At 36.7% G+C, this 23,843-nt stretch overlaps 1 protein-coding gene across 3 annotated transcripts in view; it reads right to left on the bottom strand.

Annotated features, from left to right (window-relative positions):
- LOC129577192 (uncharacterized) overlaps positions 1–22,397 on the bottom strand; it is a 172,805-nt gene extending 150,408 nt beyond the window's left edge. For 2 of the 3 annotated variants that reach the window (XM_055463807.1, XM_055463806.1), the window contains exon 1: positions 20,938–22,329. The gene's annotated coding sequence lies outside the window, so the exon portion shown is untranslated. Of the gene's footprint in view, positions 1–20,937 lie in introns of all 3 variants that reach the window. The other variant, XM_055463805.1, reaches the window with a different exon arrangement.
- Positions 22,398–23,843: the final 1,446 nt, after the last annotated feature.

Here is a 23,843-nt window from a genome sequence, read left to right on the forward strand (position 1 = left end):
TGTGTGTCTTCGACGCTGCCGGGTGAAATTTAATGGAGAATCGAGACAAACCAGATGAAACAAATCCACAGACCAATCCTAAATCACATACACACACACACCATAGTTCTCTCGTCAATCGTTCGACTTGATAAACAGCCTGCAGGCCAAATCGAATGCAATCGAAATGCATTTTGTATTTTGGTTACCTTCTAATTGGATTTTTCGCAAAATATCATTCCGAATTCATTGAACTGAAGAGAGAGAAAAGACACGAACGGCAAAAATATAAATGTCTTCGCCTGAAATTTAATTGACAGAGAATTTTACGAAATTCAATTCCAACCAGTTGAAAGCAGCGAAGCAAGGGAATAGAGACAAACACATAGAGTGAAAAGAGAAGCTGGTGTGTCAATTTTCTGAAATCAAATACCATCCTTGGTTGTATTCTTTTCGTCTTGTTTTGAAATAGGGACTGCAAACAATTTATATCGCCATCGTTTTTGTTCCTTGCTCAAATCCCAATGTCGATGCTAATCAAATATCATTTGTAGCGATAGGCGACGACGACGACGACGACGGCGACAACAACAACAATGACGTGTGTTATTATATTAGAAACTTAGCGAGAAAAATAAATGCGATAAATTGACGCGATGACTTCATGTCCAGATTCATACACACAGAGCACGAACGACGACAACGACGACCGTGTGATTTAATGTGTGATGTAATTTGATGAATGTGTTTGTCTTGTGTTCGATGACATCGTCGGAAGATTGTTTATCAAGCCGGCTACTGTGGCTTTTCATTTATTTATTTTGGAAGCGGTCGGTGTCAAATCTCAGCGAATAAAGCATATTTGCACATTGACGATAATTTTCCCAAGTTTGATTTATGTGCGGTGCGGTGCGGCGCACGTAGCAGTTTTGTTGACACATTCTCTCCGTGTCTTTTGTTGCTTCTTTTTCGGTATGATTCGTCATTTATGGATGAGTTGGTAAGTCTTAAGAAATCACGTTGCCATTTTAATATGCAGAGTTTTTTTCTTAAGCCGCCCATAAAATACAATCAATAGGTACCTATTGGGAGAAACAGAAACGGGCTGAAACATTCTTGAAAATTGACAATTTATTGACGATTTCGTTAAAATACAAATCTATTGAATGTTTTAAAACTACTGGGATATTTTGTATTTGAAATCGACAGCACAGAAGATTGGGCCCAAAGAAAAATGAAGAAGATATAACGTTCAATGGGACGGAACGAACCATTTGGGCTTGTGCAAGAATTATTTGATGCTATCGGAAAATTCAAATAATTTTGCGAGAAAACTCAGACCAAGTTGGATAGAACACAAATAATGAACTGGTTTAGTGGATGCAAAATGTGTATTTAACAAACAGATATCTGTTTATCAGACAACTGTTTCTATTTCCCTACCTCATTCTCTCCCTCTCTCTCTCTATCACTCTGGCTCTCTTTCTCCCACCCTAATTCTCTGCCGGTTCGGTTGGTTCCGTTCAATCTCAATCGGATGTTGACTTCTTTTTTTTGTATCGAAGCGAGATGAAATTCCAGTACGAAAATCAAATTCAAATAGAATTCGGTCGAAGTTATTGGACCAGAAGACGTTCTAAAATGGTGTGCTAGTGGGAATTGTGTGTATTTTTGTTAGCAATTGTGTGCAAAAAGCGATAAAAGTGGGGAAAATGTAAAAATATTAGAATTTTTCGTATCTTTCTACGTACGTTCATTCACATACACTGTCAGATTGATATGTGAGTGATATTTTCCCATCGAGATGGCGAATAAAAAAGAAAACATCGAGACATGAATTGTGTCCAACAATAATAACCGAGAGCTGAAAGCAAAAGCGATGCCATGCCCATGTTAGGGCAAACACGGATAGAGCGAAGAAAAAAAAAGCAACAGAGAATCGCTGCATGAGAGTAAATACGAAAAGAAATGCCAAACTGCAATGCATTGTTGAATCAAGAGATTTCACAAATACGTATCTATTTACTATTCTCAGACATAAAAGCAATTTTTAGTTGCAAACGAAAACTATTTAAATACTGTGCTGCCAACCGTAACGAACTCGGAATACAATGATGGAAAGAGAGAAGAGACGCAATGTAACATGCAAACACAAACACACTCATCTACGTCTGAACACTATCAACTTGGCGCATTCACTCCAATTAGAATTTTCCGAGGCTCGCTCGTTCTCAGTGTTTATTGCACTTGATTGCTATACACCGGCTGCCAGAAATGTATATAAATACACACACGGAACGGAACGGAACAGAAACACACAAAGCGAGGGAAAAAAAATAATAACAAAAGAGTTGTCAATTAATTTGGAATGCTTCACATTTAAAAGTATCGCATTGCACTTAGCGCACGGATTACTTTTTACTTCTCTCTCACTCTCTCTCTCTCTCTCTCTCTCTCTCTCTCTCTCTCTCTCTCTTCTTTTTAATAGGGCAAACAGAAACAATGACAATTTTCTCAGAGTGTAGCGAATATAAGGTATTGAGAAGAAGAAATAAAAAATCAGCATCTGCGCTCATTTGCATATTCACGGCAATTCTTGAATTGAAATTAATCTGACAGTGATTATTCGCATTCAAATGATCGAAATCTATTAGAGTAATCTAGGGTTTGCTCTTACTGCTGCTGCAATTTCTATTTGGAACCGAATGAAACGAAAACCAAACAAAGCAAAACGAACGAGTAAAAAAAAATATATTTAGTGGTTTTCAATTCGCCGTTTTTTGATGCATTATTGAAGCAACGAGACGTTGGAATGAAAGAGGAATAAATGAATCAAGGACACACCAGCACTTTTATGTTGCAACTTAAATGCACGAGCATAAACAGTTGATGATCAGCAGACCGATTTATTTATGAATACTACTGCTGATGCCCAACAACAACTACGACGACGACGATGACGACGACAGCGGCAGCAGCGGCAAAGTCAACAAAAGTTGAATTTGCCAGATAAATGAAACAAAGAGCAGTAGCAGTAGCGAAAAAAGAGCGAATGATGCAATAATTGTGTGCAAAAACGTGTAAGTGTGTATGCGAGGGAGAAAAGACATAGAGACAAGAGAAAGAGTGAAAAAGGGAGCATATGTCTTAAGTGTAAGTCGAGTGTAATTAAGAAACAGCATAAAAAACAACAACCAACAACACACACACACAAACACACGAAACGAAACGAAAGCAAACGCTCAAAATAAGAATGCAAACGAAGAGGAAAAATAATTGATGATGTTCTTGAGCTATTAATACGTGAATTTAGCTCATTTATTCTGAGTATGTGATATTCTTTGTTGAATAGAGTATATGAGCCGTGACGGTCGCCCGAGATCATAGATTCTGTCCATTTCGAACGAAATCGAAACTGTTCAGAGTCCATTGACCCGTTGTCAGTGGTCAAGTCTGGTTTGGTCTGTTTGACATCAGCTCAAAAATGAAATGGCAGAGAGAGAGAAAGAGAGAGAGAGAGAGGGAGAGAGAGGAAAAAATCGCGATTCGGTTGCCATCAGGGCCAAGCACATATATTTCATGTTAACGGTTACTGTTTTAATTGATTTGCACATTTGACGCAATTTGGATCCACCACTTGCCATTGGGTGTTGTGTGTCGTTATGGTGTGTTCCGTCGGTTCAAACGATGTTGTTGCTGTTGTTGTCGCACTAGTTACTTGCAAAGACAATCGGCTTTTATGCGAAAATCATGCAGCACATTTTTTTTAAGATCTTGAACAAATATCTACACACAATTGCATCACACAATCACAATCACAATCATAGCACAGAGAGCACTGTTTACTCTTAATGTATGCTGTTACGAAAACAAATTACGAGCCACTCAATCTTTTGTCGCATTGTAAGTGTCCTTTCTTATTTGCAGCCTTTTGCTTCATACACTTTACTAGATGTTGCTGTGTGAACTCAACATTCAAGTGGAGTTTCGTTTATCAATTTGCTCTTTGCAGTTATTGTTGTTGCTGCTGCTTTTGTTATTGGCGTGTGTGCTGTTTTTTCAACTTTGTCTCGTTTTTCGGTTTTATTGCGATGCACAAGTCGAGTTGTGTAAGTGTTTTATAAGTTTTTTTTTTTTTGGAACGACAATAAATGCAATCAATGCATTTTAACTGCTCTCTTGGTAACTGAGCAAAAAAAAAAAATTTCGCAAAGATTTTTGTGCTTTGTTTGTCGCTGGAGCCAAGCGACAGATACACTTGTGCAGAGATTTTCTCTAGTTTTCAATCAGTTTTTAACAATTGGTCCACAATTTCGCGATCGTGACATTCACAACGTCATTCGGTGCACTGTGTATAAATCATTAAATCATCATAGATAAGATTTTACGGTATTTCATTTTGGATGAGCATCATTATATAGCACCACATTTTACTTCGAAATCAAACGAAGTGCGCGTTACGATTTCCGCGAAAGATGCATATTTCGCTCAACGCCCGAGCTGTAATTGAACAACAACAACGAAGACGACGACGACGACAAAAAATAGGGAACAAAAAACACTATGTATCTACGTTAACAAGGTGTATTCTATAAATGGAATGCGCAAATTGTGTGTATATCACCATATAACATATATTGTGGCTTTTCTTTTAAATCAAAACAAGCCCATCTCCAAGCAGATACGCGGCGCGCTCACACTTCAAACCCCATATCAAATGCAAATAAGATCGTCTCACATTTTATGCATGTAATGAAACAAAACCGAATCCATGTCAAGAGCTTACAACTTGCAACTATGATATGAGCTCATAACGGCAATTGCAAGATTATAAATGTTCTCAACTGATTTTATTTGTTGCTTTTTTTCTTCTTCGCACTAACACAGTTATCGCGCGAATACAATGTTCCTCTCTCACTCTCTCTCTCTCTCGCTCTCTCTCTCTCTCTCTCTCTCTCTCTCTCTCTCTCTGCTGACAGGGGTGCATCCCATCTTCTAAGAAGGCAAGACAATAAAAACGATCCAAAAAAAAGTGCGGTGATTTAAGCATTACTGAAGCAGAATTTAAGCGATACGGAGAGACTGATTTCGAGCGAAAACGCAAATTGGCTGTAGTAAGTAAATCCTATTTTAAATTAGATGCTCAACTCAAAGCTGATAAAAATCCATTCCAATTAAACTGAAATATCCACAAGACTAATAATTCCATGGCATAACCATCTTAGCTGCAGTTTTTGACGAAATATACGGTCGACTTGGCATCAAACAGAAAATTGGAACGAACAATTTTTTTTAAGGTCACTGAAAGAGTTAGCCAGACAGACTCAGTGTAACTCTTTGATTTGACTTCTGCACCACCACAGAAAAAGTCCATAATCTCACTGAAGAACTTACGGAATACTCTTTTTCCGTAACATAAGGTCGACATGGGACTGTAAAATGATCCGTGCAAGTAGCAGCAAACACGACCGCTGTGTGCTTTGAAGAGAGAATAAATTGAGATCATTGTCGAAGCTGAATTTTTTTACAGAAATGAAAAGCATACACGTTTTTCTCTCTTGCATTTTCAAGTCAAAGAAGTGCAGATGATCATTTGGTCAATGGCGAATGACAAAAATGCCGACTTGACATAAAATATCTACAAATCGCGTATGCCCAAATCTGAATTTGAAAATCACTGTGTTTACGTACCAGTATGTAAGTCAAATGGTCGACAAACATTCGATGTTAAACCCTAAAAAACGACATTCCAAAACGTGTAATTCAATATTCTTGCGCGAGAATTTGTTTATTTACCGTGTGTGTGCTGTGGTTTGGGTTGGTTTGGTGTGTGTGTGTGTTCATGAGTGCTCGAACGCTTCTTTCCGATTCACCTCGACAATAATTGATGCACACATATATCTGCGGTGACTGTCAATCTTTTATAATGCCTTTTGACTTTTGCGTTCGTTTTCATTTCTTTCAGGCATTTAAAAAAAAAAATACATATTCAACTTCTTTTGTACTGGGTAAACACTTAATGCTTGGCGAAAAAAAGAAGAAGAACGAAGAAAAAAAATTACAAGAAAAAACATGAAAAAAAGTGCTGAACAGTCTCAAGTTACCCTTTAAGTGATTAAAGTAGGACTTGAAGCGACGCACACACATCGACATTTATACGCAACGATTTTGATAAAAAAAAAGAGCAGCCAACAACAACAACAACAATAACAATAACAACTGAAGACAGCAAGACACAAAAGTATTCTGAAAGCGTTTTCTGTTCGGATTTTATTTCCTCTGCGCTCACTGTCTGTGTTGCTCTTTTCGTGTTAATTAGCATCACCACGAGTAAATAAAGCATTTAGCTTTAAACATCATCGAGAACAACCGCCGTGCAAATCATTAATTTGCACACACACACATACACACCCAAGCACTGCACAACTCACAGAGCAAAATGGACAGAAGCAAAAAACGTAATCGTTTTATTTGCGTTACGATTGTTCGTTTGTCATTCGCGAATGAATATTTGTATCAGTATGCTCTGTCTTTGTTGTTGTTGTTGTTATGGTTTGAATTCAGTTTCGAAGCCGTTTTGTGCGTGTTAAAAGGCCAGATCGATGTCGACTTCAAACCATGAATATGTAGACTATGCTATACTCACACAATCGTCCAGGGCCTGGTTGCCTACCTGCCTGCCTGACTCTCTTTTTGTGCATTGTTGAATGCATTCGACTTAAGTGATTCGAGATAAACGTGTGAAACGAATCGATAAAAGGCGTCGTCGCCTTCGTGTGTGGCACACAAAATTATTCGCCCGAGAAGAATTCAAGTCGGCTCTTTGTGAGTGCGCGCGCGAACCTAGTGAAAGATATTCTTCCATCATCATCGTCGATGTCGTCGTCATCGTCGTCGTCGACAGCATCGTCGCTCAGAGAAGAATGGCCGCGCCAAGTCAAGAGGGAGAGACAAGAAAGAAATCGAGATGCGCGGATGAAAACGAGAAAAATGGCACCGAATCATTAAAGAGCGCGTTAATAATGGCTTTGAAGAGTCCAACTGAAACGTGGTGGACGTGAATGAATTCCTGAATTCGTTTGATTTATCCTCCGTTGGCTCGGCATAGATTCCATTTTTCATGATGCAAGATACAAGAGGCGTCAATCACCACGATAACGACAACAGCAACACGCCGATGATATAGAGTGGAAGAGAATGAACGAAAAAATCCAAGCAACTAACGCGCGCGCGCGCGCACACATATCCACTGCCAACACCTAAACGAAATATGGTTTGTAATTCATTAAAAAGCTGAAATTGAATTTACAATATGCGCAATGCTCACTGTATGACGATCCTTTAATACCCAGACAAGCTCGGGGAGTGCCCGAGGGCCAAACAGTGTTAAATTTCCGAATTATCTTAATTTTACTTAACACTTTCCATATCACCGTATTTTTATACACGTATTTGCACAAGCTGCTTCACCGTTCGTTCGTTCCGAAATGGCGAAAATATGCGAGAGGCACCGTAATACAATTGAGCGAGCGGGTAGAACGTAGAAATGTCACAGCTCTTAGCGTATAATTTCATTGGTTCATAAAATGATAATTACATCGTGCAAAAGTGGATCTTCAATCACCATTGAGCGCCCTTCTTTTGGAGCAGCAGCAAACATCCTTTTCAAAAGTTCGACTCTATATCAACAATTATAACTGTATGATTGTAGTGTGTATATGAGTTTGTTTAAAATCTAGTAACGAATTGCCGCACATAAAACGGAATAAAACCCAACAAGCACTGAATGTAAATAGTTTGTTTTCCCTTTTATCCGTCTGGTAGATGATAATTTTCAAGTCCTCCCTTGTTCAGAACTGATGCAATGTTTACTGACGCAAGACATGAAAAAGCGTACCATACACCTTAAATGTGTGTAGCATTTAAACATGAATGCTCTTTTTTTAATTAAAATAAATATTTTAGCAAAATGTTCCGAATTGGCGTGCGCAAAGCAGCGGAACATTGAGCATAAAATATGTATAACAAGACTTAATCACTATTAAATGAAATGGCTGGATCTGCTTCTGCATTCATCGTATATCATTATCATCATCCTTGCATATATTTCTTTTTGTGTTGCACCCTAAGAAGTGTCTCACACACATTTTGCATGGGAAATGAATTCATTGGATGGTTTTGCTCTCACTCTTTCTTTTCATGTAGAACAGAGTTTTTCCTTTCGTGATGTTGCTATTGCTGCTGTCGCTGTCAGTTTCAGCGTTTCATGCAACCGCTCATTTCAATTTCACTTACGCGGACACCGCAACAACAATAATGGCCTAATGATGCATATCTCAGGTGCTCTTGTCTTACACAACAGCAAAACCGATTTCTCATAAATGAAACTGATGAGACTTTATAGAGTGCACTGCCATTGGCAACAGAACCAAAAAAAAACCCAGCCATTTATTACGACCTTTTATATAGAGATTGGTTTTTTCATGCTGTGTTCGGTTATAAATATATGCAGGAATATAATTTCATTTAAGAGGCTTAAGCATGGCTTTTATGCTACACCATTTTTTTTGTTCCATTTTTTTCTGCTACACGCACTTCTAGTTTATATTACTGCTCTCAATTATTAGCACATTTACATTATTTTGCACATCCACAAATGAAGAAAAACTACGATGCAGACGAACGGAGAAAAAGTGATTAAAAACAAGATTAATTGAATGACGAATAACAGCCTGAACAGAAACAGAAGACAAGTAGAGCTCGGTGAATGTCGTTTATCGTATAAAGTTAAAAAAAAACATATGAACATTCAAAAGGGAGAAATTTAAAAAAAAAAAACGATATTCCAAAAGGAATTCATTTCCTTCCTTCGTCGCCAATGAACCATTTGAATTGAATCGTTCAATGAAAATGCCATCACATCGTTGATTCAGTCGAAATGTTCGAATTGAATTGAAACTAAATAATGCTCTTTTCAACTAAAAATCGCAATGGACGGCGACTTGTGTATGGAAAATCGGCTTTTATCAGTTTATAAACAAGCTATGGTAAATGACGAATCCTTAAAGCTGTTCATGAAACTTATTTTACAAGCGTAAATGGGCTTAAATTGATGAGATTTTCATGTTCATTCGAACAAAAATTAAGCTTAAACCCGAAAAGTTTGTGCGACACTTGACGAAACTTTGCCAGAATTTCGATGGGTTGGCGATTTTGTCACCTCCGGTAATAATTTATCACCGATAACAACACGTTGCCAGCGAACTTTTGAGCAATGTTACCGAAAATATCCACACATTGTTAGCTTCACCAGAGATGTTGATCTAATGATTCGATAGGAGTTCATACTACGGCAACGTGATTGAGTCGGTCGTAGCCAAACTCGCTTGTAATACTACTGGTCCGAGCAGATATGATGATTCACAGATGACTGAATAGGTAAGAACGCATAATTGTAGGAATGTTTCTTCTTTTCATCTAACTAAAACTTCGTTATCTGCATAGGCAAGGCATTCAAATGGTGACAAAACCGTATACAAGAAGAAGAAACAAACAAAAAATTTGTAGGAAGATCAACGAATCGATAAAATGTTGCGCGCATGGTGTCCCGGTTAGACGGAAGAAGATTAGACATAGCGTGTGTAGCATTGAAAATGACGATTTAAAATTCAGTGCCTTGTCTGTTCTCGCGTGAATTATGTTGGTTTTTTTTTCTAAATTCTCGTCGAAATCGTTTCATTTCTAGATGTCGTTGGACACGTTCTGTGTGGCATTTCATTATTTTCTAGCATGAAAAACGATGAGATTGGCCAGATTTTTTTTTCCTTCTTCAAAGACTGAATTTAAAAATTTTCTATGCGAGTTCACACGAAAAGAAGAACGAAAACATCAAATCATCGAATGCATAATTACATGTGCACGAAGCGATGACAAACTTGAAAAACAAAATAAGTACGAAAATTTAATCGGATCGTATTTAGTACATACACAAGTCACAAAAGTGTAACATTTAATGTTTTTTTTTTTCGTTGAAAGGTGCACATTCAAAAACTTATGCCAACGAAGAGAAGAGAGCTGACCGAGCGACATAGAGAAGAAAAAAAGCACCAGCTCACGTAATTATACTGGAAAAACATTGGTGCGCATTTAAAAAAAATCACAATCATTGAACGAGGTGGAACCGAAACGGAATTGAAGAAACAGAAAAAATCAAACAAGTTGAATTTATTCGAGCAAACGACACGGGCACGTACACGGGAATAAGGCAATTTTAATTAAACTAGTGCACGGTTTCGGAATTAGGAGTGCGCCCAAACGACGACGATGACTACCAAAAAAGAACGAAATCAAAAACGCTTTTTTAAGTAAATGCTCGAAAAAAAAAATGTTAAAGCGCCACTTGTGAAGGTAAAGGCCATGCAATTTGAAATGGATGTCTAGCTACCATATGCTAAATTCACAAACATTTTTTCTTTTTCAAAATCACAAAAGATTGTTTTTACCATTCAATCGTCATCAAATTCACATACAAACACACACAAAATTTGAAGCACACACACACACACAAAACCATATTGTTTGCAATCAGAAAAAAAAATAAAACTAAAAACCCAAATATTTATTACTCTCTCACCTTTTTGGGTGCACAATTGTTTATTCCCAATTTCGATCTATTCAGCCACTTTGACAGACTTACCGAATAACCTTTTTGTGGGGATTTATTCATTTTGTTTTTTGTCTGCTCCAGAGATGCAGTAACATACGAACGATGAGAGAGAGAGAGAGAGAGAGAGAGAAAAGAGCCGCATGTCAATTGAGAAATCCAAAAAATGAAACTACCGTTTTTTTTCGTGGTATTTATGCATCTATTGGCTCAAACTGAACCGCTCAGTGCTCTTTTCCATATGAAATCATTTTTGTTGCAATTACTATTGCACGTTGTAAGCAGATTTTGCCCACTTTTTGTGCTTTTTTTTTCTCTCTCTTCGTTTTTATTACATCAGATAATTTGCTTCTCAGATAATAATTGGCTGCTTTTATTTGCAATGATGTTTCATTTTTATATATGCGGTTGGAACGATGAACAAACAAACGAACGAGCGAGTGAAAAAAAGTGGCAATTCATCATCATTATCAATTACGAATGCTGTGCTGCGTTCGTGTACCGTTTTACGGTCAAAGTGTTCAAGTTGGTTAATTGGTTAACATTTCTTCCATTTAAATGAACTGCCACGCGTTGAATATTTCCATGCGAAAAATGCGCTCGAGAGAGAGAGATAGAGAGAAAAGGGCAGAAAAAAGACTAAAACGGTTTTCTTAAGTAAATTAAGTAGCAAATTGAACTTTTGAAAGTCTTAATTCAAATCCATTCAATGGTTTTGATACTTCAAACACATCATTTGTTTCTCTCTCCGTGTCTCTCTGTCAATATAAATTTTTATCTAGAAAGTAATTTCACTCGTTCCGTCGACACATTTCTGAGCTTAATCCGGTCATAATTCCGAATTATCTCAAGCCAACCCGTTCGATGATGCGAGAAAAAGTTGCCGTTGATTGCATTCACGAATCTGACCGAGATTTGATTAGCCGCTATGAAACTAATTACTCTTCAATTTATATTTGAAAAAAAAAATGACATTACAAAAAGTGGTGACAAAATGTATCATAATGATGAAGTGGTCACAAATTCGGATGTGCTGACACATGCCAATTGGTAAGTGAGAGGAAGACTCATTTGAAAGCCCCAAAAGAAATGAATTTGTTTTCGTTTGATTGAAAAAATAACTGAAACACCAGACGCAAGAGATTGAAAATACAACGTTGACAATTAGTTGCATGTGTCACACACACACTGTGTGTGTTTTTTCTCATTAAATCAAAACGTGTGTCAGCCGATGGCAAATGATACAATCGATATGATTTCGTCATGTATATATTTCAAAGAAATCATTTATAATCCCATGAATGGAGCGGACACGTCGGAAAAATTTAAATTGTTGTTTTGATGAAACAAATGATCCAATTAGACCATTCTAAGACCCAATCGCGTTTCGAGATCGACCAGCGGCGGGCCAACTACAAGTGAATGTCTGTTACACTCACCCGCCATCGAATAAAATGCCAGTTATGAGAAATCAATCAATAACGTGATCACATTCGTTGCTGTTGTTTCTTTTTTCGGTCGTTGTTACTTGGAAATGCTGGGCGGTGTTGATGCCGTGTATTGCGATCAATATCGATTTTTAGTTAGTTTTTCACCGGTAAAATATTAATTAAGATACTGTAATGAACGTATTTAGAGGGAAACTCACTTGGGCAACAGAAGTAAAGATACAGCAATGAATTGGGATTTGGTGTTTGTAATTTATTAATCAAAAGAAAATATATATATATATCGAAATGGGTTCGTGGATTTTGAAGCAAGCAAGTAGAAAAAAAGTTGCGAACCACTCGATCGGTCACTATGTTTTCGCTTATTTTTCATTGTTTATTATGGTTGTTGCAATTTGATCGGCTGCTCTTTTCCATCCAGGTTGGCTTTCAATTGCAATCGATGTATGAAGTAAGTATAAGCTAAGTATGTGTATTCGTATGCACGATATAAGTAGATAATTATTATGATTTTTTTTTCCTCTTTCTTTCTAAAAAAACATGATTCCGAAACTTTAATCTGAAAAATTCAATCAATCATTTCGATTTCGTTTCGTCCATAGTGAAAAAAGGGCGTTACAGACACACCGCACATCGAATAAAGGATGAAGATGAAAGAAGAGAGAAAAAAAATCATGAAAAACTTCTACAATGTGCACTATTTTGATGTTGAGCGTTTCAGTTTTTTCTTCTTCTTCTTCGAGTATCGTTGCTCCGTTTCAAAATAATTGGAGCGCGTGCAAAGGGATAGAACAAAGATTGAAAAGTTCAGGATGGGAACAGCAACAGCCGGGAAAAGAAAAAAAAATACGATAAAATCGATTGAAAAACAAAAACAGAAGAAAAAAAACTATTCGTGGATGACAATATGAGACAAAGAACACCACTACTGATGCTCAGTTGGCGATAATTCCGGATAATTCAAGTAAAAAATGATTAAAATGAAACTGATTTACACGCTGAGATATCGGCCAAAAGTTCAGGACCTTGAACAGAATATGTGTACATATTTCGAAGAAGCCGATGACAAACCTTCAACCCATTTGTGTTGCTTGTTTTCTTCTAAAATCCATCGAACAGCAACTGATTAAAATATTTCTTGGACGCAATGTGCCCAGCTAGGAGGAAAAATCATTTTTTTCATCTTTTATATCCGCACGCATCAAGTAATAACTTAGAAATTCAATGGTATGCATGTAAATCCGAAATATCCATGTATATTCAACAATATTCATCGTGAACGACGAATGAATATTACTGAATATACATAGATATGTCAAATTTACGTGTATATGAATGAAAAATCAAATTAATAGTGAATCAATCCTTCAACCGTAAATTTGATTGATTTTGGTAGATAACGGTGAATATTGGAACATTTTTTGTCATTACAGTCGAATGAATATTATTAAATATACATAGATATTTGAGATTGACGTGCATACCAGTAAATTTGTGCAGATTGTATCGTCAAAAAATGTTCCAATATTCATCGTTATCCACCAAAAACCTTCAAAATTGGTTCAAATTTTCGGTTGAAGGTTTGATTCACTATTATTTTTATTTTTTCAGAGTTATTTGCGTTCTGCAAAATCGCGTGAAGCCCCTAGGTGCCCAGTGTTTCAACTCCATGTCAGTGCACACTGCACATTGACATGGAGCTGAAACACTGAACCAGTTCGTTTATTTAATGAAATTTATTAAAAATGTGTCATTTGAGTTCAAATGCTTATTGCAGAATCAATCAATTTTTTTCTCTAAACTTCATTCAATTTGAATTAGATGCGGCTTTGATAACTATGTCTTTCTTCTCGCTAATCGCTTTGTCGATCTAATTTCATTTTGTATCGTCCAAAACTGTTTCTTATTCATCGGAAATGTTCGTCAAAAGCTTTGATTTTTGATAAATGAAATCATTTTGAATGAGCTTCGAGTTAATCATTGAGTTTTATCCATCGTTCATTTTAATTTGAACTGATTCATCTGCAGTTTTGTCCTCTATTGCGGTTTATTATTCATTGAATTCATAATCATAAATCAAACAAAGTCGTCTTAATTTTGGACTGACACAAGTCACAGACAATCCATTGATAGCAAACAAGTTGAGTCAGATTTAGGCACCAAATTTGGCTGATCAAATATTGTTGTCTTAAAATTGCGCATCAAATTATCGGAAATAAAGTTGATTGTTATTAGTGTTCTTTATTTTTTAATTCGATGAATTGTGCCGAAAATAATCGTAATCGCACCTAAAATCGGCCCGGTTGCTATGATTACCAATTTTGCGTAGCTGTATGTATCATTTTTTCACTCGCTTTGTTCGGTACACGGATAAAAATAGACAAGTGTTGTGCGTCGCAAAATGTATAATCGCGCGCGCGCGTGTGTGTGTGTGTATGTGTGTGGATGTTTTGGCCGCATTGGAATCAACACAAGCAATCGGTAGACAATAGTCGTCGACCAAATTGGAAATCTTAAATTGTGCTAACATTATAACTATATACCAGTAATAAAGAGGAAAAAATGATATCGTGCCAATGGAATGGTGTGTGTGTGTGTGTGTGTGTGTATTTGCGGCCTGCATTTTGTGAACCGTTTTTTTTCTTCTCTCCTCTTTGTATAAAATAGTTTTTGTTTTCGGTGCATTTATTGTTTCATGAAAATAGATAGTAAAACTGAAAGAGATTGGTGTAAAAGAATAACACAAATGCGTGTGTAAGCTGAGAACACAGAAAATTAAGCAAAGAAGACGACTTCAACGACGATGAAGACGACGAAAAAAAAGAAGTAAAAAGACCTCGCACGATCTGTGTGAGTGCACCGTTCGCATTTGCTAATATTCAATATGTAGCCCAATGTATGTTATATAAATAGAATTAATGCTTTTATTTCTTCGTCGACGTTCTTGTCGTCATCGTCGTCTTCGTCGTCGTCGCCGCCGTTGTTGTGTGCTTTTTTCCCAACTCACTATTGTAGTGAGCATAGTAATCTTGAGAAGATCTCACGTACAAATATGGTAGCAACGAATTGAACCGGTATCAATACAGATTCTTTTTGCCCTGCTGCTCTTCTCTCTCCCTCTCTCTCGCGCCTCATTTTACAAAAGCACAATGAAGGCATAGAGAAGGAAACAAAATATATATGCTGTACTTTCCAGATTGTGGCAATACATTTTGTGTGTGTGCCTTGTGTGTAGACATGGATGAGACTCTTTTTTTCTCTCTCTTCAATTCTTCTTCTTCTTCCTCTCAATGTGAACTGTAATATATGCTGTGATGGTGAGCATCTTACTCTTCCAGTGTGCTCGTTTTAGCATCATCGACGACAATCATGTATATTCGCATTATTTTTTTGCCAGTGATCTTCAACTGACTCTTCGTTGTTCTTTTTGTTCTTCCTTTTTTTCAGCCCGTTCAATTTTTTCTTTCGTTGTTTCGTTGTAGCCGTGTTGATTTTTTTAGCTTCGTTGTTTCTACTTTTTTCCCCTTCTTATTGCTGCTACTTGCTTATCTTTCTGATTTTACATTTAAGTGATTTTGAACGAAATTCGTTCAAGTGTGTTTCACCCTTTATTCTTCAATCGCTTTTGTTGTTGGTTTTGTTATTTTAGCTAAACCAAATGGTTACCGACATATCGCTTCACTCCGTATGCAGAGTACCACCTTAATCCGTTGATCCAATTGCATTTCGCTATAAAACATTTTTCTCTCTTTGCTTCTTTAATCTTCCAGGAAAAAATGCCTAACTCAATGATTGACTATTTTGTCAGCAAAACTCATACCGTACCTCTGCTCAATAATTTCGATTTTATTTTTATTTTTTTCCAACGAAAAAGGCGATGATCTTCTCTTAATAGAAATGAAATTGTGTGTTTGTTTTGCACATTTTCAAGGCCTACATTCGCAAATGAATCACAGCTGAAATAAAAGTGAAACCTCCAATAAATTGTTAATTCCATTGGATACCACAGCCATACACACCAAACAAAATGTGCTAATTGAATAATGCGTTGGGATTTTGTTTCTTTTTCGATTTGACAACATGATTTTTTGGGCCCTCACAATAGTTAACGGAGCACATTAACGATGAAGTAGAAAAAAACACACAATTTTAAGCGTTGGTGGTAATGAATCAAGCCATTCCCTTTTCACTTTCTCTGCCGCGCACACAATAACACCAAAACTGTTTTTTTTTCTCTACTTTCTCATTTGTGTGTGAACAAATGAAATGAGTCATCGTTTCCGGTGGTATTAATCTATTGATGTTCTCCTGCGTTTTGGATTCTCCTCATGAAAGTCCCACGCTAAATCGACGAACGAATCTTAATCGAAAATAAATAAATATGTTGCAAAACAAACAAGTTACGAATTAGCGGTATGTTCCAACCGTTAAGTTTCGTCAATTGACAGTTAACCACTGTCAGCTGATGGAACAAAAAGTGGCTCCGCAACTCAATTCACTTCGCATAAGTGCCGAACAAATGGAAGAGAGAAGAAGAGCTCAACTCATTTCAAAATTCAATAGGTGCGAAATGACGCACAACAGTTCATTAACCAATTGATTGCCATAACATTGTCATTACATTGTCAAACCATATTCCATACGGGGTGCTTGGTGCGTTGGACATCAACTTTTTTTTATGCCAAAGTGATTAATATTGAGAGCAAAATCATGTGCCGTTATTCACATGCCTTTTTCGTTCAATTATTTGACAACTACACATTATTCTGCCATCTTTTTTTCGGTCTTACTCTCTCTCTCTCTCCCGCTCTCGCTCTATCTCTATCTCTGCTTGTCGCTTTTTCAAATTATTTATCTTCATTTAGTTGTAATTCATTGTTGGTTCTACCAAACAGCAGCCAATACTGGAAGACGATAGAAAAGTAAAGTATCAATTGATGGAAGCAAATCAATCAAAATATCGATAAAGTCTATATTTGTCGTTGGTCACTTCGGTCGGCGGTTCGTCTGACTAAGTGTCGAATCAGAAAGAGTTCAATACACATTTCGGTCTAATAAGAAATTCCAATTTCGGTAATTCGTTTTTCCCGTGGCATAGGTTTTGTATTTGACCAAATGATTGTCGATGCATTTTTTTCTTTCACAGTCAGTTTGTTAAACGCCAAACGAATAGAGAGCAAATAACAACCACAACAACAAAAAATGATCGAAAAACAAAATTGAGTTATTTGGTATTAGATGCGCTGTTGGTAATTACTTGCTACCCCACACAATTGTTCGAAGCTATAATTGAAATAAAACCGGGACACTGACTTGAACCGTGAATAGAAATGCCAAACACAAACCGTGCGGTCCATTGGTAAATAACGTTAATGACAATAATTGTGGTATTGGTAGTGGAAAAAAAATATTTCAATTATTTGAAAACAGTTCAGTTCAATCAGTGGTTTTTTGCTCTTTTATACCCAATCTCCTTCGAATGAATTGGAAAAAACCAAAATTGGACAACAAAAAACACGAAGAACGTACAAGAACAGGACACAGAACAATAAACAATGTTTGGAAAACCAGACGCTTGCGCTTCGAGTGTAAATACTTAGATCATTGGAACTAAATTTCGTTTATAAGATCCAATGAAGAATCTATTTTTCTTTTTAATAAAACCGAATAATTCAATTGTTTGGATAATTTAAATAGTTTTTTCTTACATTTCTTAAATTTTTGGTTAAAAATGATTTTCAATATATACCGAAATACGTTATTGAGCCTCGATAAGAGTTACCTCGATAGAATGACACAACACTTAGACATCTTATAGCCATTGATCGTTCCCTTTCCGGATGTGTACGCAAAAGTACATCGACCAGAGACACTTGTTAATGAACCACTAGTCGACGACCAAAGCTATAGTTTGATCGTTTCAATGACGAAGTGTGAAGTGCAAAGTGAATGAAATGAACACCGGAAGGAATGACGCTGTATTTTGCACGAAATTCTAATCCCCAAAGTGATGTTTCAGAGTCTCGAACTCTACAGAATAAAATATAAGACAAGACAAGAAATAACAACACAACTACGCTGACCGATTTACATGAACATTTTTCTGTCCGTTTTTTTTTTGCTCGGCAAAGTTGTTTCAAAAGAATCATTTCTCAGCGAATTTGTTATATTTTGCAGTTTGCTAATTTAGAGCATGATCAGATGTACAGAGGACGAAATACAAATGTACAAAATGTACGTGAAAATATCAAAAACTCCGAAAACAATTGAAGTGTCTTCGAAAGAATTAGAATCAGAATCTTCTCCTTGATAAACTTCATTTTCCACATGGTTTTCGTTTCAAAATCCATTGTCCTTTATGTTTGATAATGGAATTTCAATGCGGTTGTAAATATAGGGACACTTTGTTCAGAGCCTAAAATCCTATCGAATGAACCCCATATTTGATGACCATTTGTTATTGTATCGTTTCAATTTTCGTCACAACAATGTTGTGCGTAACATTTTCGTTGAGATTTCATTGGTCGTTTCATCAATTTTGTTGTTGTTTTTTCTTTATTCGTTTCGGTTTTGGGCATTTTGATTGCGTCCAGTTCAATGGCATGCAAACTGGGATGTTAAAAGTCAATGTTCGTAACGACATAACCAAACACAACTGTTGAACTGCTTCCACTTCCAATACACGCTATATAATAGAAAATAACAACTACACAATGGATATAATAGGCTAAGAAAGGGACATTATTAGAAAAATATTGGAAGAAAATGTGATTTTTTTTCGGTTTTATTCAAAAGTTTGTGCGTGTGTGCGTGTAGCGTACACAGCGATTTGGTGAAAATGTTTCAATAAAACATACGCTACATTTTGTCGCATTTATTTTTATTTAGTTTTTGTTTTGTATTTTCCAGAAGGGAGATAGAAAGAGAGTGAGAAAGAGTGGGGAATAGGGTGGATATTTTTTTCTTATCGAGGTCGTTGACATTTACTGGTGGATAATATATATTGAATTTTAAATTGATTTCGAATTTAATTGCCAATAATTATATCAATTGAACGGTATAACTTATACCGTATAAGTATAGAAGCAAAGGGAAGTAGAACCGGTAATCGATTATATGCAACGCCCTCAATACGATTTGATTTATGTTTGCGTATGTGTTTGCAACCGTTCTCTCTCGCTCTCTCTCTCTATGTGTGTATAAACGATAGTCGTTTTCGTTCCATAGATTCGGTTGCTATGTGACATGCAATGTGTATGTTTGTGTTAAGCCGGTCATCTTAACCAATAATGTTTTTTTATGCAACTAATCTAAAAACCGAAGCAAAAACAGAGCGAAATAAACAATATCTTGGCAATGAAAGCATTTGAGTGTCGCATTATTCACACATCGTCTCTCACCATCACCGTCGTCGTCGTCGTAGTCATTGGTCATGTAACCTTTATAAGATTGCCGTATATGCCGGTAAAGAAAAATTATGACAACCAAATGGGAGCAAATGACAAGCGAGCGGGAGCAATAACAACACGAATGAAAAAAAAAAGAGAAACACAATAGCAATAGCAACAGAGACGTGCAATCAAGCCCGCATATGTGTGCCATCAGGCGTAACTGAAACCACATTTGTACGATTTTTGATATCTTGTTATCGTTGAGTCTTGGCATTCCATATTATTTCATTCTCTTTGGTAATAACAGGAGGAAAAAGACACAAACATATGACAAGAGTGTGTGTGTGTCTTTAATGTTTGTGCATTGAAGAGACGCGCGTGCATTTCAAAAATCAATATTATTCTTGGCCGACCGTAGAGAGAGAGAAAGAGAGAGAGAGAGAGAGGAGGTCGTCGACCGAGAATCAAATATCTAGAAAGTATTTCACCTTTGTCCTGCATCTACACTCTAATAATATAATTCACGTGCACCGCAGCCAAGAGGCATGTAGAGAGTGTGGTGGCAATTTGGAGGCCAGTAGCCGGTGACTGAAAAATATGCCTCAAACCAACGATATAAGCAGAGTTTATTAAATATAAATTTCGTATCGATTTTATTTCCCATTATCGGAGCAATTTTTGAGGCCGATATCACGATACAAACACACACACACACACACACACGCGCGCGCTAGGAATTGGAATAGGGCCGAATGTGGCATGAATGAGGGGTTGGCGTTTCTTATGGTGTGTATGAAATTACTTTTTTTACTTACTATTTTTAACGCAAGTAGAGGGTGAATAGCACCGATGATAATAGCCTCAAACACATAAAACCCTCCCGTTTCTTATGCAAAATATCGGAACGAAAATTGGAAATATTTTCAATTTCCTGTGTTCTATTGTCCCGGATATGACAGCACACACACATTCCTCTCTTGCGATTCGCTCCAAAGTAAAGCAGCAACAGTACAATGAAATGAAAAATTCGATTGCGTAGCACACAACTATCAAAATTCGATGCATTGCTGACTGCTCTTTACCGAACAGATTTGTTGAAACGACAACAGTGGTTGCTTTTTTTTTGTTTTCTTTTGCTTTAATTGCACGATAAACAGTCGATCGACATGAATGGCAATAGCATATGAATGAAAAAAAAAAGTATTTTCTGCATTTACAAAAACATTAAGTGGATCGAAGGCGACGGATAACAGAAAGTAAAATCGGATAAAAAAAAACGCACACAAAACCAAGGCACAGTTGAATGCAAAAGATAATAATAATTTAAACAAAACCAAGAAAAAAGAACGCGCAGCAGAACCAAATTTATGAGTACATACTAGTATAACGGAACTACAGCTGCAAATGTGATGAAATATTCAGTGTTGAAAAGTTTTTTTTTTGTTCCTTTCTTTACCTTTTATTTCCAATTGTTTTCGATGTGTGTTCCTCTCTGCTCACATGCCGTGCAATGATTTAGGCTTTTTCATACGCTTTCTCATATGCACACGCACACCAACTCTGTGCATGTATACACCAACAATAACCACAACAACAACAAAACCCAAACAATTTCACTTTAAACACACCGATTTATCCTTCAGTTCAGGTGAACTCTTTTTTCGGCTCCTTCTTTTTCTTTTATTAAATTCGAATGTTATTTAAGTGATTATCAACTCAATAACAAAAAAAAGTTATTTAAAAATTTAGGTTATCAGAGCAGTTCAATGTACAATCGGATTTGTTGTTTGTTTCTTTCTGTTTGCTTGACGAACGTACGAGGATAAACTTTATTCACTCTATGGCTGGATTGTATTTTGCTCAATTAAAGTTTTCGGTTTTTGTATAGCACACTAATTGCTTTTAATCACCTGAACTATTTTGTAATTGACCAAATTTTTTTTTTCATATGGATTGACATCGATGTTTTTAGTTGCTTTTGATGATTAACACTGCCACCTCAAATTTGCCACATGCAGTTTGTCCATTCATTGAATGTGTTATATTTTCCCGACGTTTCAATTATTCGATTCGATATTATATTATTGACCAATTTTCGTTGCTTTCCGTAACGAAAATCGCAAAATTCTTCAAATCCTGATAACAATTCCGAATTTTTTTACAACGAAATAAAAAAAATTCAATTTTTATCATTCACAAATGCACGTCGTTTCGAACGAGAAACAAAATAAAAACTCAACTGTCAACTTGAGAAAGATTGTGTGTTCGGGAATTGTTTGTGTGGGGCCTACACTGATCGGTCCTTTTCACGCGATTGACATAAATGATGTTGGTTTCTATCAGTGAAAAATGAAATCTTTTGACGCTTTTGTATGTTTCACTCAGCGAATGTGGTGCGTGAAATCGAGTGTTTTGTTTGCATTCACTTCAAAAACGGTTTTATTCTTATTCAATTGATACGTTCACCGATTCGTTCTCACCATAATCCACGTTTGAATCAATTTTTCGGCGAATCAAATGTGCATTCGATTTATCCTGCCCAGCAGATATCTTAGGTTCATGGACCTCTTTTTTCCACATACGAAATGCGTCGATTGTGCTCGCATTTACAAAGACAAGAAACGATCATTCCTTATTTCATAACGCGTTGCTTATTCACTTTAAAATCCGACTAAAAACCACTTCAGAAAGATCGAAAGCAACAAAACATCAAACAACAATTTTTTTTTCGTTGTTGTTGTATGTATGTGAGAGAAAAAGAACAAATCACCGTGTTGTCGTAACGCAGTTTGAAAGCAACAGCAAAACTCGAACTTCGTGCGCTTACAAAGAGATGCAATACTCGACTGAATTGAACGTTCAGTCGGAAATACGCTAAGAGCACACACAGCGTACACAAAAGCCAATGAGCCAACTAGAGCTAGGCACTCTGTTCCGTCACATACAGCGTGCAAACGGTAAGGTCGAAATATGTATATATGCTTGGTTGTTTTGTTTCTTCTTCTTCTTCACGCCATTCTATTCTCTGTGTCTGTCTGTTTATATTTTGGTTTCGTCGCGCTGCCTTGTTGCCTCGTTGCTTCGCATACACACACTCTTGGCGCGGAGTGCAAGTGCTTCACTATGCTGCGATGCATGCAGAACGGAGTGAAGGAGAGAGAGAGAGGGAGAGAGAGAGAGAGAGAGAGAGACGAAGTGTTTTATTGGTGGTACTGATAAGTTGCGATACGTTCAATTGCGTTCGCTACCATGGAATCAAACTATATATTTCGGTACGATCAGCGAAACGATTAACTATACAAAATAATCAAATCCGTCTTACACACTAGTGGCGGCACACAACTTAGCAAAAAAAAACCAAAATAAATTCAACGTTTTAGCCAGCATTGAACACTTTTTCTCCCTTCGATGAAAATGCGCCTTTGTGTGTGATGCATTAGATTCAGTTTACACACAATCGGAGTGAGTTTGCGTGCGAAAGGAGAGAAGAGAGGAGAGACAAACGAAATATGTCGCATTGAACGATGAGAGTGAACGTCTCTTGATACAGTGTCAGTGTGGCGAACACTTACTCTTTGTTTCTTGGAATTGTTGTTCCGTCTTCTTTTTCTTCTGACAAATTGGTTGGCAGCACAAACACAAGTAAAAAAAAATAAAATTCTATAACTAAACACAACAAAAAAAAAAAATCAAATATTGTTTTGTTTATTTTTTTAATGTGATTTTTTTTTTGCTTGTGTTTGTGCTGCCAACCAATTTGTTAGAAGAAAAAGAAGACGGAACAACAATTCCAAGAAACAAAGAGTAAGTATTCGCCACACTGACACTGTGTCAAGTGGACATTCATTTGCATCGCTCGTTGCAACACATTTCGTTCGTCGCTCCTCTCTTCTCTCCTTTCGCACACGCACTCACTCCGATTGTGTGTAAACCAATGTATATGAATGTCCGCGCTTGAATGTAGAGCGCTCGTTTACTCACAGTGACGTTCGCAGTCACTGCATTCAGTTACTGAGATCTCATCACAAAATTGAATATCTATGCTGAAATGATTCTCTGATTAGATTCGATGCATCCTAAAAAAAAGATGCTCGGTTTGTGGAAATTCAATTTTCTAACATCCAGCACTGACTTCATCAGTCAAAATTAAAATAGTTTCGAATGCAAATCGACTAAGTCAGTGCATTGAAAGCAAAAAGGATGTTAAAATATTACAGATTCATGTTCAGCCCAGTTCAGCCAGTATGAAAATTCGGAAACTATCCATCGAAAACGCATATATTACGTCATCTTGTTGGATGTTGAATGTTGGTATTGTTTTTATGTTAACTGGTTTATTTTTCGTACAGCGCCAAATACAAT

This window comes from Sitodiplosis mosellana, unplaced genomic scaffold (genome assembly GCF_009176505.1).
Source record: "Sitodiplosis mosellana isolate CC-2019 unplaced genomic scaffold, AAFC_SMos_1.0 Smas_scaffold_6197, whole genome shotgun sequence".
In the NCBI taxonomy this organism is placed as follows: Eukaryota; Metazoa; Arthropoda; class Insecta; order Diptera; family Cecidomyiidae; genus Sitodiplosis; species Sitodiplosis mosellana.